A 16,730-nucleotide genomic window follows, 5' to 3' on the forward strand; every position below is an offset into this window, starting at 1 on the left:
TGCGAGAGGGCTCATTCGAGCGGAGCAATCAAAAGTTCTAGTGCTCTTTTTAAGCGACCAAAAAAAATGGAAGGCAACTAGGCCCCCTTCCACACTCATTTTTTCTCAAAGTCACCCAATTAAAATTTTGAGATAGCTATTTTGTTCAGCATAGTCAAAAAATCTAATAGCTATGTCTTTGAGGACGTCTTAATCCCCCACAGTCTCCGGGGGAAGGGCTGCAGGTTATGAAACTTCGAAAAGAATAATTGTTTCAATACAATCTTTAGAAAAGGATAAAAGACTCAAAAATTAATGAATTTAAAAAAAAAACCTTGAAAAATGGGCATACGATACTTCTAACCCGCCAATCAATCCCCATTGAGCTTCGAGCCCAATCAAACAGTTCGTGGTAACAAACTGTAAGTAAGGAGTGACCCGGCTCAATGGTAACCGAAACTCTAGAAAACGGGTTTTTGATACCAATAGATACATTAAAAAAATCAAATTTCAATGCTGATTTCAAATATATAACTTTCATCAAGTTTACTCATACCCATCAAAAGTTACGCGCCTGAGAAAATTTGGCTGATTTTCAAAAAAAGGGGGAAAGACGCTCTAAAAGTTATAGAACCTTAATGAAAAACACACCATCATATTCAGCGTATCTGAGAACCGTACTGTACAGGTTTAAAGCTCTTATAAACAAAAATGTGGAGTTTTGTATTTTTTGCCAGAAGAAAGATCACAGATGCGTGTTTATTTGTTTTTTTGTTTGTTTTTTTTCCCCAGTGATCATCGCATTGACCCAGTGGTCGTAAAATAATATGGGTGAACTCATAGGAACGGAAATTAAAAGTTCTAGTTCCCTTTTTAAGTGACCAAAAAAAATGGAGGGCAACTAGGCCCCCTCCAACGCTTATTTTTTTCCCAAAGTCACCCGATCAAAATTTTTGAGATAGCCATTTTGTTCAGCATGGTCGAAAATATGATAAATATGTCTTTTAGGATGACTTAATCCCCCGAAGTCCCCAGGGGGAGGGCTAAAAGTTATGAACTTTACCCAATGTTAACATTTAGTATCGGTTATTGGGAAGTATACAGAAGTTTTCAGGAGGTTTTTTTTTCTGGTAGTGGGAGGGAAGGGTGGGTCGGGGGCTATGTTGGAGGATCTGTTCATGAAGGAAGTTTTCATGGGGGAAGGGAAATTGCCATGAAGGGGGCGCCGGACTTGCCAGCATTATTTATTGGTTATTGGGAAGTATACAGACATTTTCAGGAAGGATTTTTTTATGGAGGGGGGGGGCTAGAGGAGGGGGTAACTCCGGAGAATATTTCCGTGGAGGATGTTTCTTTGGGGTAAGGGAAATTTCTATGAAGGGGGAGCCGGATTTCCAAGCATTATTTAAAAAACGATCAGAAATTAAATAAAAAAAAAACAAGTTTTTTCAACTGAAAGTAAGAAGGAACATTAGAACTTAAAACGAACAGAAATTATAACGTATGTAAGAGGCTTCTCCCCCAAGTCAATACCTCGCTCTTTACGCTACAGTTTTTTTTAGTGCTTTCAAAAGAGCTATCTATTCTAAATAAACAGCCTTTGTGATTCAGGGTTTGTGAATCAATTTTTTTTTTTATTTTTACCTTAATTTGCGTGTTATTGACTACGGGGACAACCCCCTTATATACGTAATAACATATACGTAATAAAAAAAAATAATAAAAAAACAAGCGATACGGCTCAATAGTAATCGAAACTTTTAAAAACGGAATTTTGATGTCAATAAATGTATCAAAAGAATGTGTTTATAATGCTGATTCTAAATATATAAATTTTATTAAGTTTAGTATTACTCATCAAAGGCTACGAGCCTGAGAAAATTTACTCGATTTTTAAAGAGGGGGAAACATCCCCTACAAGTGAAAGAATTTTAATGAAAATCACACCGTCAGATTCAGCGTATCAGAAAACCCTCTTACATAGGTTTCAAGCTCATATCTGCAAAAATCTGCAACTTTGTATTTTTGCCAGAAGAAAAATATACGAATATAGAAGTTAGTTACGTAAGTTATTTTGTAAAGACATCCATTTAGCAAAAGAAAAGTAAAATTTTTCTGTAAATAAAAGCTGCATTAACTAAAAAACAATCAGAAATTAAATAAAAAAAACAAGTTTTTTAAACTGAAAGTAAGGAGCGACATTAAAACTTAAAACGAACAGAAATTATTCCGTATATGAAAGGGGCTGTCCCCACCTCAACGCCTCGCTCTTTACGCTACAGTTTGACTCTGTCTCACAACTTTTTTTTAAACAATAAAAAACTTTAGCGTAAAGAGAGAGGCGTTGAGGAGGGGACAGCCCCTTTCATATACGGAATAATTTCTGTTCGTTTTAAGTTTTAATGTCGCTCCTTACTTTCAGTTAAAAAAAATTCAGTTTTTTATTTAATCAATCCTAAGATCATCCTTTCTCCATGAAAGTCTACCAACCCACTCATGAAGAAAGGGCTTTCACTTAATATTAAATAAAAATGAAAAACAAGTGTTGTTCAAATGAAAGTAAAGAGCGACATAAGAAAACTGGAACAAACAGAAATTATTCTGTGTATGAGGGGGAAATCTCCCTCCTAAGCATCCTGTTTATTACGCTTAAGTATTATAATGCTTTAAAAATGCTTCTTATTCCAATTCAACAACCCTTGTGTTTAAGAAGTCCTTGTTAAAAAATCGGGACAAAAATTCAAGTTGTAGCGTAAAGAATGGGGGTGAGGAGGGGGTAACGCCCTTCTAATACTAAATAATTTCTCTTTGTGTTAATTTTTAATGTGGCTCAATAATTTTATTTTAAAAAACATGTTTTTTACCTAATTTCTTTTCGGTTTTAGCAGAATACACAGGTTTACCCTAAATGGAAGGAGGGCTACACCTCCCACCTGGGCTCTCAGACACGGAGATCCTCATAATTTCTTTTGAGATCACAACCCCTTTTGGAGGGATTTTAACTCTTTTTTACATAATTATGCAAGTTTTTCATGTGCAAAGATAAGCAAATTTAAAATCAATAAATTTTGCATATTTAGAATCGATACGAATAATAGGCTTTTTGTTGCACATAATGCTATCAAAAACTTTGCTTTTTAGAGTTTTGGTTTCTATTGACAAGGGTTGCTTTTTAATTACAGTACGATATACTACAAGCAGTTTGATCCAAGACTATTTTGAATGAGAAAGAAGCTACTTGTCTCTCTTTTAACCCTCGTTTATAGCATGTAACTTTAATATTGCATAACAATATTTAGAGAATGATAATCATCCCTGACAAAAAGACACCCCTTCAGATATTTTTTAGGAGCAGTGGGGTCAGAACCTTAAAAATTAACTCTATTGTAATCATTTCGGAGGTTTTCAAGGTAAGTTCTTCAAACAAACTCTTTATAGGGATGTTTTCCTTTGTCACTGACAAGGGGGATAACGGCCCCCGGGAAATAAGAAGACATTGGACGATGTATTTGCATAGGAAAATAAAAAGTATTTACATTTAAGTCTCAAGTAAAAACAAAGCTCCTCGTAGCACTTGACCCCCCCCCCTCATAAAATTTACTGGTGGCACTGCGATGTCCCCACCTCTCCACATTTTGTGCTGTTAAGCATGTGAACGCAAGCTTTTATGTTATCATAGGCAGCGAGCCAGCGCTGCCTAAGTAAAGAACGATGTGGTCACAATATGTTTTTTTTCTGCTTTAATCGACAGGCACTTCGTATCGAAGGAGTTGTCGTAGAAACTTTGAAAAGGGCTCATTCTATTGGAAATTGGGGTGGCTAGTGCCCTTTTTAATAGTCTAAAATGATTGGAGGGCAACTAGCCCCGTCCCACGCCCATCATTCCCCCAAAAACATCCAATCAAAATTTTGAGATAGCCATTTTGTTCAGCGTAGTAGATTTTCAAATGAAAAATATCTTTTTGAGGAGGACACTCCCCCAAAATCTTCGGGGCAAGGGTTTTAAGTTATGCCCTGAGGGCAGATAAGAATAAAGTTGGCACAATGTACCATATATTATTCTTTTATTTTAGAGCAGTGCACTTCATATGGAAGGGGTCATCGTAGAGACTTCAAAAGGGGCTCATTCGATTGGAAATCGAGAGTTCTAGGGCCCTTTTTAATCGTCGAAAGTGATTGTAGGGCATCTAGCCCCCACGCCCATTATTCCCCCAAAGACATCCAATCAAAATTTCGAGATAGGCATTTTGTATGGCTATCTCAGCGTAGTTGATTTCCAGATAGAAAATGTGTTTTTGAGGATGACACTCCCCCACAACCCTCAGGGCAAGGGTTTTAAGCTATGCCCTGGGGGCATATAAGCTTTTGATAGAAGGCGTTGTCGTAGAAGCTTCAAAACAGGCTCATGCGATTGGAAATTCGAAGCGCTATTACCCTTTTCGAAAGTGATTGGAGGGCACCTAGCCCCCCCCCACACGCCCATTATTCCCCCAAACACATCCAATCAAAATTTTTAGATAGCCATTTTGCTCAGCGTGGTTGATTTCCAGATAGAAAATATGTTTTCGAGGAGGACACTCCCCCCAACCCTCAGGGCAAGAATTTTAAGTTATGCCCCGGGGGCATATAAGGTTTTTATAGAAGGCGTTGTCGTAAAAACTTCAAAACTAGGCTCATTCGATTGGAAATTCAAAGGGCTAGTGCCCATTTTAATAGTCTAAAGTGATTGGAGGACACCTAGCCCCCCCATGCCCATAATTCCTCCAAACGCATCTAATCAAAATTTTGAGATAGCCATTTTGTTCAGCGTAGGCTAGTTGATTTCCAGATAGAAAATATGTTTTTGAAGAGAACACTCCCCCACAACCCACAGGGCAAGGGTTTTAAGTTATGCCCTGGGGGCATATAAGGTTTTTATAGAAGACGTTGTAGTAGAAACTTCAAAACAGGCTTATTCGATTGGAAATTCAAAGGGCTACTGCCCTCTTTAATAGTCGAAAGTGATTGGAGGGTATCTAGCCCCCCCGGCCTCCCACGCCCATCACTCCCCCAAACACATCCAATCAAAATTTTGAAATAGCCATTTTGTTCAGCGTAGTTGATTTCCAGATATAAAATATGTTTTTGAGGTGGACACTCCCCCACAGCCCTCAGGGTAATGTGATAAATTATGCCCTGGGGGCATATAACGTTTTTATTGAAATCTTTGTCGTAGAAATTTGAAAAAGGGCTCATTCGATTTGAAATTCAAAGGGTGATTACCCTTTTTAATAGTAGAAATTGATTAGTGATATTTTTTGTTGTTGTTGTTGTTTAGACTAGGGCACTTCGTATCGAAAGAGTTGTTTGTTTTGGGAACTTCGAAAGGGGCTCATTCGATTGAAAATATAAAGGGCTGATGCCCTTTTTAATAGTCAAAAGTGATTGGAGGGCAACTAATCCCCCTTCACTCCCACCCTCCCACCCCCCCCCTCCCCATCGCCCATTATTTTTAAAAAAAAAATTTTGCCATAAGATTAAATCAAAATGCACTCTGATAATGCTAATACCCAATAAGGCATCTCATACAAATAGCAGGCCAAACTACAGTCTTAAAAAACGAAAAGATTTAAAGTATTATTTTCTTTTTCCCTGAAAATAATATGTCAATATAAACCTAACAGAAATCCATTAAAAAAAACTTTTTCCACAAAATAAATTTATGAAAGAAAAGTAAAGACCTCCATTAAACCAAAAATGTGCAAAAATAAAATCAAGTAACCTACCAAGCATGAAACAACCGCAAATCAGCATCGATAAATAAATTAAACCCAAAACGAATAGAAATTACAATAAATAACCGAGTCAAACTCAAAAAGAGCAGAAATAAATATGAGTTGGGCGAAAAACCCCTATGCCTTCCCAAGGCCAGAACAAAAGTTGCACTTTACTGCCCCCAGGCCATAACTTAAAACCCTTTCCCTGAGGGTTTTGGGGGAGTGTCCTCCTCAAAAAATATTTTCTATCTGGAAATCAACTAGCCTACGCTGAAAAAAAATGGCTATCTCAAAATTTTGATTGGATGTGTCTGGGGGAATGATGGGCGCGGGGGGAGGGGGGCTATGTGCCATCCAATCCTTTTCGACTATTAAAGAGGGCACTAGCCCTTTGAATTTCCAATCGAATGAGTCTGTTTTGAAGTTTCTACTACAACACCTTCTATAAAAACCTTATCTACCCCCAGGGCATAACTTAAAACCCTTGCCCTGAGGGTTGGGGGGGAGTGTCCTCCTTAAAAATATATTTTCTATCTGGAAATCAACTACGTTGAACAAAATGACTATCAAATTTTGGATTGGATGTGTTTGGGGGGGTCATGGGCGTTGTGGGGGGGGGGGGCTAGTTGCCCTCCAATCACTTTCGACTATTAAAAAGGGCACTAGCCCTTTGAATTTTCAATCAAATAAGTCCCTTTAGAAGTTTCTACGACAACGCCTTCTATGAAAACCTTATAAGCCCCCAGGGCATAACTTAAAACCCTTGCCATGAGGGTTGTGGGGGAGTTCCTCCTCAAAAACGTATTTTCTACCTGAAAATCAACTACGCTGAACAAAATGACTATCTCAAAATTTTGATTGGATTTGTTCGGGGGAATGAGGGCGTAGGGGGGGGGCTAGTTGCCTTTCATTAAAAACTGTCTATGTCCCCAGGACATAACTTACAACCATAGCCCTGAAGGCTGTGGGGGTAGGGGTTGTCATCCTTAAAGAGCTAATTTCAAAACCTTTCAACTACGTTGAATGAAATGGCTATCTAAAAATTTTGATTGGATGTGTTTTGGGACAAGGTGGGCGTGAGAGGGGGGTTAGTGGCTCTCAAATCACTTTCGACTATTAAAAAGGATACTAGCCCTTAGAATTTCAAATCAAATGAGCCTTTTTTCAAGTTTCTACGACAAAGATTTCAATAAAAAATTTTATATGTCCCCAGGGCGTAAATTAAAATCCTTGCCCTGAGGGTTGTGGGGGAGTGAACTCCTCAGAAATATATTTTCTATTTGGAAATCAACTACGCTGAACAACATGGCTATCTCAAATTTTTTATTGGGTGTGTTTGGGCGAATTATGGGGGTAGGGGGGGGGGGGCTAGTTGCCCTCCGATCACTTTCGACTATTAAAATGGGCACTAGCCCTTTGAATTTCCAATAGAATGAGCTTTTTTTGAAGTTTCTATGACAAAGCCTTCTTTAAAAACCTTATATAACCCCAGGGCTTAACTTAAAACCCTTGCCCTGAGGGCTCTGGGGGAGTGTCCTCCTCAAAAACATATTTTCTATCTGGAAATCAACTACGCTGAACAAAATGACTATCTCAAAATTTTGATTGGATGAGTTTGGGGAAATGATGGGCTTGGGGGGGCTAGTTGCCCTCCAATCACTTTCGACTATAAAAAAGGGAACTAGCCCTTTGAATTTCCAATCGAATGAGCCTTTTTTGAAGTTTCTACAACAACGCCTTCTATAAAAACCTTATAGGCCCCCAGGGCATAACTTAAAACCCTTGCCATGAGGGTTGTGGGGGAGTTCCTCCTCAAAAACATATTTTCTATCTGAAAATCAACTACGCTGAACAAAATGACTATCTCAAAATTTGGATTGGATGTGTTTGGGGGAATGAGGGCGTAGGGGGGGGGGGCTAGTTGCCTTTCATTAAAAACTTTCTATGACCCCAGGACATAACTTACAGCCATTGCCCTGAAGGCTGTGGGGGTAGGGGTTGTCGTCCTTAAAGACCTAATTTCAAAAACTTTCAACTACGTTGAATAAAATGGCTATCTAAAAATTTAGATTGCATGTTTGGGGACAAGGTGGGCGTGAGAGGGGGGTTAGTGGCTCTCAAATCACTTTTGACTATTAAAAAGGGTACTAGTCCTTTGAATTTCAAATTGAATGAGCCCTTTTTCAAGTTTCTACGACAAAGATTTCAATAAAAAAATTAATATTGCCCCAGGGCATAAATTATAATCCTTGCCCTGAGGGTTGTGGGGGAGTGAACTCCTCAGAAATATATTTTCTATCTGGAAATCAACTACGCTGAACAAAATAGCTATCTCAAATCTTTTATTGGGTGTGTTTGGGCGAATTATGGGGGTAGGAGGGGCTAGTTGCCCTCCAATCACTTTGGACTATTAAAAAGGGCACTAGCCCTTTGAATTTACAATAGAATGAGTTTTTTTGAAGTTTCTATGACAACGGCTTCTTTAAAAACCTTATATGCCCCCAGGGCATAACTTAAAACCCTTGCCCCGAGGGCAATGGGGGATTGTCCTCCACAAAACATATTTTGCATCTGATAAATAACTACAGTGAAAAAAAAATTACCATCCCAAAATTTTGAATCACTGATATTTGCGGAATGACGGGCGTGGGGGGGGCTGGTTGCCCTCCAATCGATCTAAGCTATAATAGAGGGCACTAGTCCTTTGAATTTCATATCGAAAAATCCTGTTTTGAATTTTCTATGACAACGCCTGATAATAAGAACCATTATATGCCCCCAGGGCATAACTGAAAACCCTTGCCCTGAGGGTTGTGGGGGAGAGTCCTCCTCAAAAACATATTTTCTATCTAAAATCAATTACACTGAACAAAATGGATATCTCAAAATTTTTATTGGATGTGTTGGAGGAATGATGGTCGTGGGGGGGGGGGGGAGGGGCTAGTTGCCCTCCAATCACTTTCGACTATTAAAAAGGGTACTAGCCCTTCGAATTTCCAATCGACTGGGTCTGTTTTGAAGTTTCTACGACAACGCCTTCTATAAAAACCTTATATGCCCCCAGGGCATAACTTAAAACCCTTGCCCTGAGGGTTGTGGGGGAGTGTCCTCCTCAAAAAAATATTTTCTATCTAGAAATCAACTACGCTGAACAAAATGGCTATCTCAAAATTTTGATAGGATGTGTTTGGGGGAATGATTGGCGTGGGGAGGGGGTAGTTGCCCTCCAATCACTTTCGACTATAAAAAAGGCACTAGCCACTTCAATTTCAAATCGAATGAGCCCTTTTCGAACTTTCTACGATAACTCATTCGATGCGACGTCCCCGGGTATGGAGAAAAAAAAACACATTGTGCCCACATCGTTCTTTACGTAGGCAGCGCTGGCGCGCTGCCTATGATAGACCGACTTTCTCCCGACTTTCCAGCGCATGCGGATCAAATGTGACCGAGGAGATACTCCACGGAAGAGCAGCAGAGAACAGATTTATTATTAATAGTAATTATTACCAGCAATACCTACCTTTATTTAGTACCTAATCAAGCAGTTAGTGGTAACGAACTGTAAGTAAGGAGCGACCCGGCTCAATGGTAACCGAAACTCTAGAAAACGGTACTTTGATACAAATAGATATATCAAAAGAATCATATTTTAATGCTGATTTCTAATATATAAGTTTCATCAAGTTTAGTCCTACCCATCAAAAGTTACGTGCCTGAAAAAATTTGGCTGATTTTCGAAAAAAGGGGGAAAGACCCCCTAAAAATTATAGAACCCTAATGAAAATCACACCATCATATTCAGCATATCAGAGTACCCTACTGCAGAGGTTTCAAGCTCTTATCTACAAAAATGTGGAATTTTGCATTTTTTGCCAGAAGAAAGATCACGTGTTTATTTGTTTTTGTTTTTTTTTCCAGAGGGGTGATCGTATCGACCCAGTGGTCCTAGAATATCGTGGGAGGGCTAAATGGAATGTAAATTAAAAGTTCTAATGCCCTTTTTAAGTGACCAAAAAATGGAGGACAACTACGCCCTCTCCCACGCTCATTTTTTTCCCAAAGTCACCCGATCAAAATTTTGAGATAGCCCTTTTGTTCAGCATGTTCGAAAATATTATAAGTATGTCTTTTAGGATGGCTTAATACCCCGAACTTCCCAGGGGGAGGGCTGAAAGTAATGAACTTTACCCACTGTTAACATATAGTATTGGTTATTGGGAAGTATACAGACGTTTTCAGGGGAGATTTTTTCTGGGAGTGGGGGGGGTGGCCGGGGGGGATGGGGGAGGATCTGTCCATGAAGGAAGTTTTCATGGGGGAAGGGATCTTGCTATGAAGGGGACGCCGAACTTCCCAGCATTATTTAAAAAGAAATCAGAAATTAAATATAAAAAAAACAAGTTTTTCAGCTGCAACAGCAGCAACATCAAAACTTTAAACGAACAGAAAATATTACATATATGATTGGGTTCACTCCCTAGTCAATACCTAACTCTTTAAGCCAAAGATTTTTTAGTACTTTCATAAGAGCTATTTATTCTAATTACCGGCATTTGTGATTAAGGGGTCATTTTTAAAGAATTGGAACAAAATTCGAACTTTAGCTTAAAGAGCAAGGTATTGACTAGGGGGCGAACCCCCTAAATTTGACTCCAATCACCGACTAAATTCACAAGAAAACAAGTGATGTTGCACATAACTGGAGCGCATGACAAAAACGATGGGACGCAAACGACCATATGGTTTCTGGCGCTGGAAACCTGGTCTGTGTAAAAAGAGTATGCAGCGTACAGCGATCGGGTTGTCCCTTGAAAAAGGGGCCACATAGTCAAGAAGGTCGATCGAGGACTTCTGGTCATTGGTTCAGGACCGAGAGGTGGGGATTTCAACGGTTGCAGCCTCATGCGACTTAAACCATGAGCTGACTTAAGTCTATGAAAGTAAGTCAGTTTAGAGGTGACAATAACTTCAAGAGTCATAAGGATTTAAAAATTACCCTTTTCTCCAGTGTTTTTATAGAGCATAACCCATTACCCGCTAATTTTTTCTTACTGCTTGTCGCTTCCATGAGAGAAAATTCAACTTAAATAGCTTGCAAAAAGGTTGTGACAATTTCGAACGTTATGTTTTTGAAAATTAGTGTCAGCTACAAATATTTTCATTTAAGTTCGGAATTGCCTAGCGATTGGCATGCACGTTTTTACTTCAGAGGCTTTTAACTCAGAAAATAACTGTCAGCCCCAAAAATTTAATGGAATGTTTTAGTGTTTGATTCTTCATCGACTGTTGAATAAATTTTTGCAAAAAAATGGCCAACAATTTTCCCGATTATTCATCATATTTTGCAGCCAGCGTCTAACTATATATATATATATATATATATATATATATATATATATATATATATATATATATATATATATATATATATATATATATATATATATATATATATATATATATATATATATATATATATATATGTATAAAGCATAGCATAATATATATAAAGCAAAGCATATATAAAGATAAAGCATAGCATATATTAAATATGTAACCTAACTTACCCTAGGTAACTTTTCCCCCCTAAACCCCAAAAAAGGTTGGTATTTAAGAAATAATCAATAACTTTTAAATACCTTTGAGAATTGTTTTATATAGGGTCTATTGTTTGACACGTGCAGTGCACTGCACTGTAAGCATTGCACTTTACCGGCGAGTCAACAACATTAGCTAAAAGTGCTGGAAATCTTACTTTAACTAGTTTCTTTATCCTTATACAAAAAGCATCCGGTTATTCTTAATATGAACTTCTTTAACGACTACTTCAAAAATGAAACTAAATGAAAATCACCACATAAGAGCGGTACTCCACTTGTTTTATCGGACCTTCAGGGTATCTACCCAATGTCAATGCTAAAAGCTTTCCAGTAGACTTAAAACCAAGCCGGGTTTAACTTTAGAACTGTCCAGGGTCACTCCCCTATATTCCTTTTTCAAATTTAATGCTCTGTTTATTTCATATTACTCCTGCCATACATAAAAGACTAAATCAGACAGTTTAATTTTAAGAATAATAAGACTTCTCAATCGGTAACACCCACTCACCAAATTTTATTGATCTTTAAAAAAAAGTGGAAATTCATATAAAGAGGTTGATGAAGACGCTCCCTGTATTTGGTTCTTGCGTTATAAAATGGAGAATTTGCCGCAGCGTATATTTTCTATTTTTCTAATTACGTTCCAAGTAATCTCCCTCACAAAAAAAAACTCGTTTGTACACAGATGTCTGTATAGAAAGCAGTTGAAGGGTTAATTTTGAAACTGGCGGTGTCAAATGCTTGAGTTTAGCCTGAGCTTGTTTAAGAGCAACAAAGAGTAGGCTACGTATAAAAGAAATCCCCCACGCGCTTGAATCCTAAACTTGCGTAGAAATGGTATTTTTCAAATAACTTGTCTATTATGAAAGATTTCTTAATGAAAAAAAGGCAAATACGCTAAATTTGTTTGGGGTAGGCCAAGCATTTAGGGTGGGTAGAATTGCCAAAATGGGTATATCGTACGAGGAAAATATTTTTTAGAAAAAAGATTAAAAAATTTTAAATTTAGGAACAGGTACGTTGGGAAAAATCCCCCGTGCTTACGTTAGAAGAACATGGATTTCTTTTTGTTTTAGTTACTTTTTATCACATTGTCATTAAAGATGAAAAGAAGCTCTTTGTCAAGCTTACAACAATGAAATCTGCTTGTCGTAGCCCTGTTTGTCCTGGTTTATTTCACCAGAAATAAACCACAAACTCCCCAAAAAATTATTCTCGGGGGGGGGGGGGGAGTTGTTACAGGCTTATTTTAATTGCGTTTTTAAGACATATTTACGAGTTGGGAAAATATGGTTTAGCTTTGTGGGTGGAATAGTCTTTTTACCTGCATTTTTACGGCCAATTTATAAGTCAGAGTCATATATTTTTTTTTGGGGGGGGGGGGAAGTCAAATCTGGAAATTTCCTCCCCCACGGCGTGCCCCTGAGTCTTCATCTGAATATCCGTCGGCTCATTTGATATTCTTTCGGTAGCGTTATTTTCCCAAGATTATGTTTAAACTTCTTCAAGAGAACTTTCCATCGTTTAGGAAAAAATTGTAATTGCGAAGACTAGTTGTGCATAATTATTATAATTATTATTATAATTATCAATAATTACTATGGCACCATGGACATTGCTAAAAAAGGATTTTACCACCTTAACTGGGATATTTACATAAAAGGTAAAAAGGTAAAGAATACAACATGGGACTTTACAGTCCTTACCGGCGGTGCTGATCTCCATTTCCTGGCCCTTCAGCCAGGAAGTGCAATGGGGGGTTGGGGGCCAACCATCCTGTGCTTTCATACTCCCTTCCTATTTACCTTCCCCAGATTTCCCCAGGTATCCATTTAAAGCTGGGTCGACTCTGGCTGAGCTTACAGAGTCACGCCACTGACCCCCGTCCCAAATCAAAAAATTGGCTACACTAGGATTCGAACACTCGTCCTCTCGGACAAAGGATCCCATATTTTCAGAGTTTCAAGGTCAGAAAGTGGTGTAAGCACTCTAGTCACTATAGTATTTCATTAGTTCGAATTTTTTATACAATGAACCTTGATGAGCAAAATGGTAAAAATCAGAGACAGGTCAACTGTACGAAAATATGCAATTTACTTTTCTTAGCTCAAAAACCCCTCACAAATAAAACCTAAATTAATTCTTAGAAACTCAAATTTAGCCAAAAAAATTGCGGAAATTTACACTGTGACGGTATCGGATTACTTTGATGAGTTGTTGACAGGAGTAGTGGTAGAAGTTTCCTGTCTTCTGGTATAACTTTACGATAATGACTTATTATATCATAGGCAACGCAATCGCGCTGCCCAAGGCCGTATCCAGGGGGGGGGGGGGTACCCGGTTTGAACCCCCCCCCCCCGAAATTTTTGACCGAGTCGAAAATTAGTCTAAAAAATACATATCTCGAGGATGTTAGACAAAGTCCACGGGAAAAAATCGGGTAACCCCCCCCCCCGAACAAAAATCCTGGATATGGCCCTGGCGCTGCCTAAGTAAAGAACGATGTTGGCGCAATGTATTATTTTTTTTTCGTTTTCCATACCAGGGCACTTCATATCAAAGGAGATGTCGTAGAAACTTCGAAAAGGGCTCATTCGATTGGAAATTGGAAAGGCTAGTGCCCTTTTTAATAGTCGAAAGTGATTGGAAGGCAACTAACACCCCTTCAACGCCCACCATTTCCCCAAACACATCCAATCAAAATTCTGAAACAGCCCTTTTGTTCAACGTAGTTGATTTTCACATCGAAATTATGTTTTTGAGGAGGACACTCCCCCACAGCCCTCAGGGCAAGGGTTGTAAGCAGTACCCTTGGGACATACAAGATTTTTTTGGAAAACATTGTCGTAGAAGCTTCAAAAAAGGCTCATTCGATTGGAAATTCAAAGGGCTAGTGCCCTTTTTAATAGTTGAAAACGATTGGAAGGCAACTAACCCCCCTCTCACGCCCACCATCCCCCCAAACATATTTGGAGGACTTCGTATCGTATTTATTTTTTTTTCCATACTAGGGCACTTCGTATCGAAGGAGTTGTCGTAGAAACTTCGAAAAATGCTCATTCGATTGGAAATTGGACTGGCTAGTGCCCTTTTCAATACTTGAAAGTGATTGGAAGGCAACTAACACCCCTTTCACGCCCACCATTTCCCCAAACACATCCAATCAAATTTTGAGAGGGCCATTTTGTTCAGCATAGTTGATTTCCAGAAAGAAATTATGTTTTTGAGGAGGACACTCCCCCCACAAGCCTCAGGGCATGGGTTTGTAAGTTATGCCCTGGAGGCATATAAGGTTTTTATAGAAAACCTTGTCGTAGAAACTTCAAAAAGGGTTCATTTGATTGGAAATTCAAAGGGCTAGCGCCCTTTTTGGTAGTCGAAAATCATTGGAGGACAACTAACCCCCCTCTCACGCCCATCTTTTCCCCAACACATTCAATCAAAATTTCGAGATAGCCATTTTGTTCAACTTAGTTGAAAGTTCTGGAAATTAGGTCTTTGAGGATGACCCCCCCCCCCCCCCACCGCCCTCAGGGCAGGGATTATAAGTTATGTCCTGGGGGCATATAAGGTTTTTGTTAAAAGCTTTGTCGTAGAAACTTGAAAAGGGCTCATTTGATTGGAAATTCAAAGGGCTAGAGCCCTTTTTAATAGTCGAAAGTGATTGGAGGGCAACTAACCCCCACTCCTCTCGAGCCGACCTTTTCTCCTAGCACATCCAGTCAAAATTTTTAGATTGCCATTTTTTTCAACGTAGTTGAAAGCTTTACAAATGTAGGTATGTGAGGATGATAACCTTCTCAGAGCCCTCAGGACAAGGGTAGTAAGTTATGCCCTGGGGGCATATAAGGTTTTTATAGATAGCGATGTTGTAGAAACTTCAAAAAGGGCTCATTCGATTGAAAATTAGAAGGGCTTGTACCCTTTTTAACAGTCACAAGTGATTGGAGGATAACTAATACCCCTCTCACACCAACCATTTCCCCAAACACATCCAATCAAAATTTTGAGATAGCCATTTTGTTCGAAGTAGTTAAAATGTCCGGAAATTATGTTTTTGAGGATGACACTCCCCCCACAGCCCTCAGGGCACAGGTTGTAATTTATGCCCTGGGGGCATAAAGGTTTTTTTTTATAGAAAGCATTATCGTAGAAACTTCAAAAAGGGCTCATTCGATTGGAAATTGAAAGAACTAGTGCCGTCTTTAATAGTGGAAAGTGATTGGAGAGCAACTAACCCCCCTCTCAAACCCCCCATTTCCCAAACACATCCAATCAAAATTTTGAGATAGCCATTTTGTTCAACGTAGTTGAATGGTCCGAAAATTATCTCTTTGAGGATAACACTCCCCCCATAGCCCTCGGGGCAAGGGTTGTAAGTTTGGCCCTCGGTGCATATAAGGTTTCTATAGAAAGCGCTGTCGTAGAAACTTCAAAAAGGGCTCATTCAGTTGCAAATTGAAAGGGCTAGTGCCGTCTTTAATGGTCAAAAGAGATTGGAGAGCAACCAACCCCACTCTCAAACCCACCTTTTCCCCAAACACATCCAATCAAAATTTTGAGATAGCCATTTTGTTCAACGTAGTTAAAAGTTATGGAAATTAGGTCTTTGAGGACGACGACCCCCCCCCCCCATCCCCTCCAGCCCTCAGGGCAAGGGTTGTAAGTTATACCCTGGGAGTATATAAGGTTTTTATAGAAAGTGTTGTCGTAGAAACTTCAAAAGGACTCATTCCATTGGAAACTGAAAGGGCTAGTGCCTTTTTTAATAGTTGAAAGTGATTGGAGAGCAACTAACGCCCCCATCACGTCCACCATTTCCTCAAACACATCCAATCAAAATTTTGATATTACCATTTTGTTCAACGCAGTTGAAAGTTCTGGAAATTAGGTCTTTTAGGATGACAACCCCCCTCACAGCCCTCAGGGCAAGGGTTGTAATGTATGCCCTTGGGGCAAATAAGGTGTTTATAGAAAATGTTGACATAGAAACTCAAAAAGGGCTCATTCGATTAGAAATTGAAAGGGCTAGTGCCCTTTTTAATTGTCGAAAGTGATTGGAAGGCTTGACATTTTTATAGTAAAGAGCGATGTGGGTACAAAGTATTATTATTTTTTTTTTTTTAGACCAGGGCACTTCGTATCGAAGTAGTTGTCGTAGAAACTTCGAGAATGGCTCATTCGATTGAAAATTGAATGGGCTAGTGCCCTTTTTAATAGTTGAAAGTGTTTGTAGGGAAACTAATCCCCCTCCCACACCCACCCTCCCATTTTCCCATTATGTTTAAAAACTAAATGTAGCCTTAAGATTAAATCAAAATGTACTGTGTTAATGCTAATTCTCAATAAGGCATCTCAGCAGTATCCCAAGAACAACTGAGGGTATTATGTT

At 38.9% G+C, this 16,730-nt stretch overlaps 1 protein-coding gene across 3 annotated transcripts in view; it reads right to left on the bottom strand.

The window, feature by feature from the left end:
• Nucleotides 1-11,610, bottom strand: part of LOC148943529 (salivary peroxidase/catechol oxidase-like) — a 94,112-nt gene extending 82,502 nt beyond the window's left edge. Inside the window, exon 1 of one of the 3 annotated variants that reach the window (XM_089101938.1) lies at nt 11,494-11,610. The gene's annotated coding sequence lies outside the window, so the exon portion shown is untranslated. The other 2 variants (XM_089101937.1, XM_089101940.1) reach the window with 2 other exon arrangements.
• Nucleotides 11,611-16,730: the final 5,120 nt, after the last annotated feature.

This window comes from Artemia sp. Qi Xiang Cuo, chromosome 15 (genome assembly GCF_049724085.1).
Source record: "Artemia sp. Qi Xiang Cuo chromosome 15, ASM4972408v1, whole genome shotgun sequence".
In the NCBI taxonomy this organism is placed as follows: Eukaryota; Metazoa; Arthropoda; class Branchiopoda; order Anostraca; family Artemiidae; genus Artemia; species Artemia sp. Qi Xiang Cuo.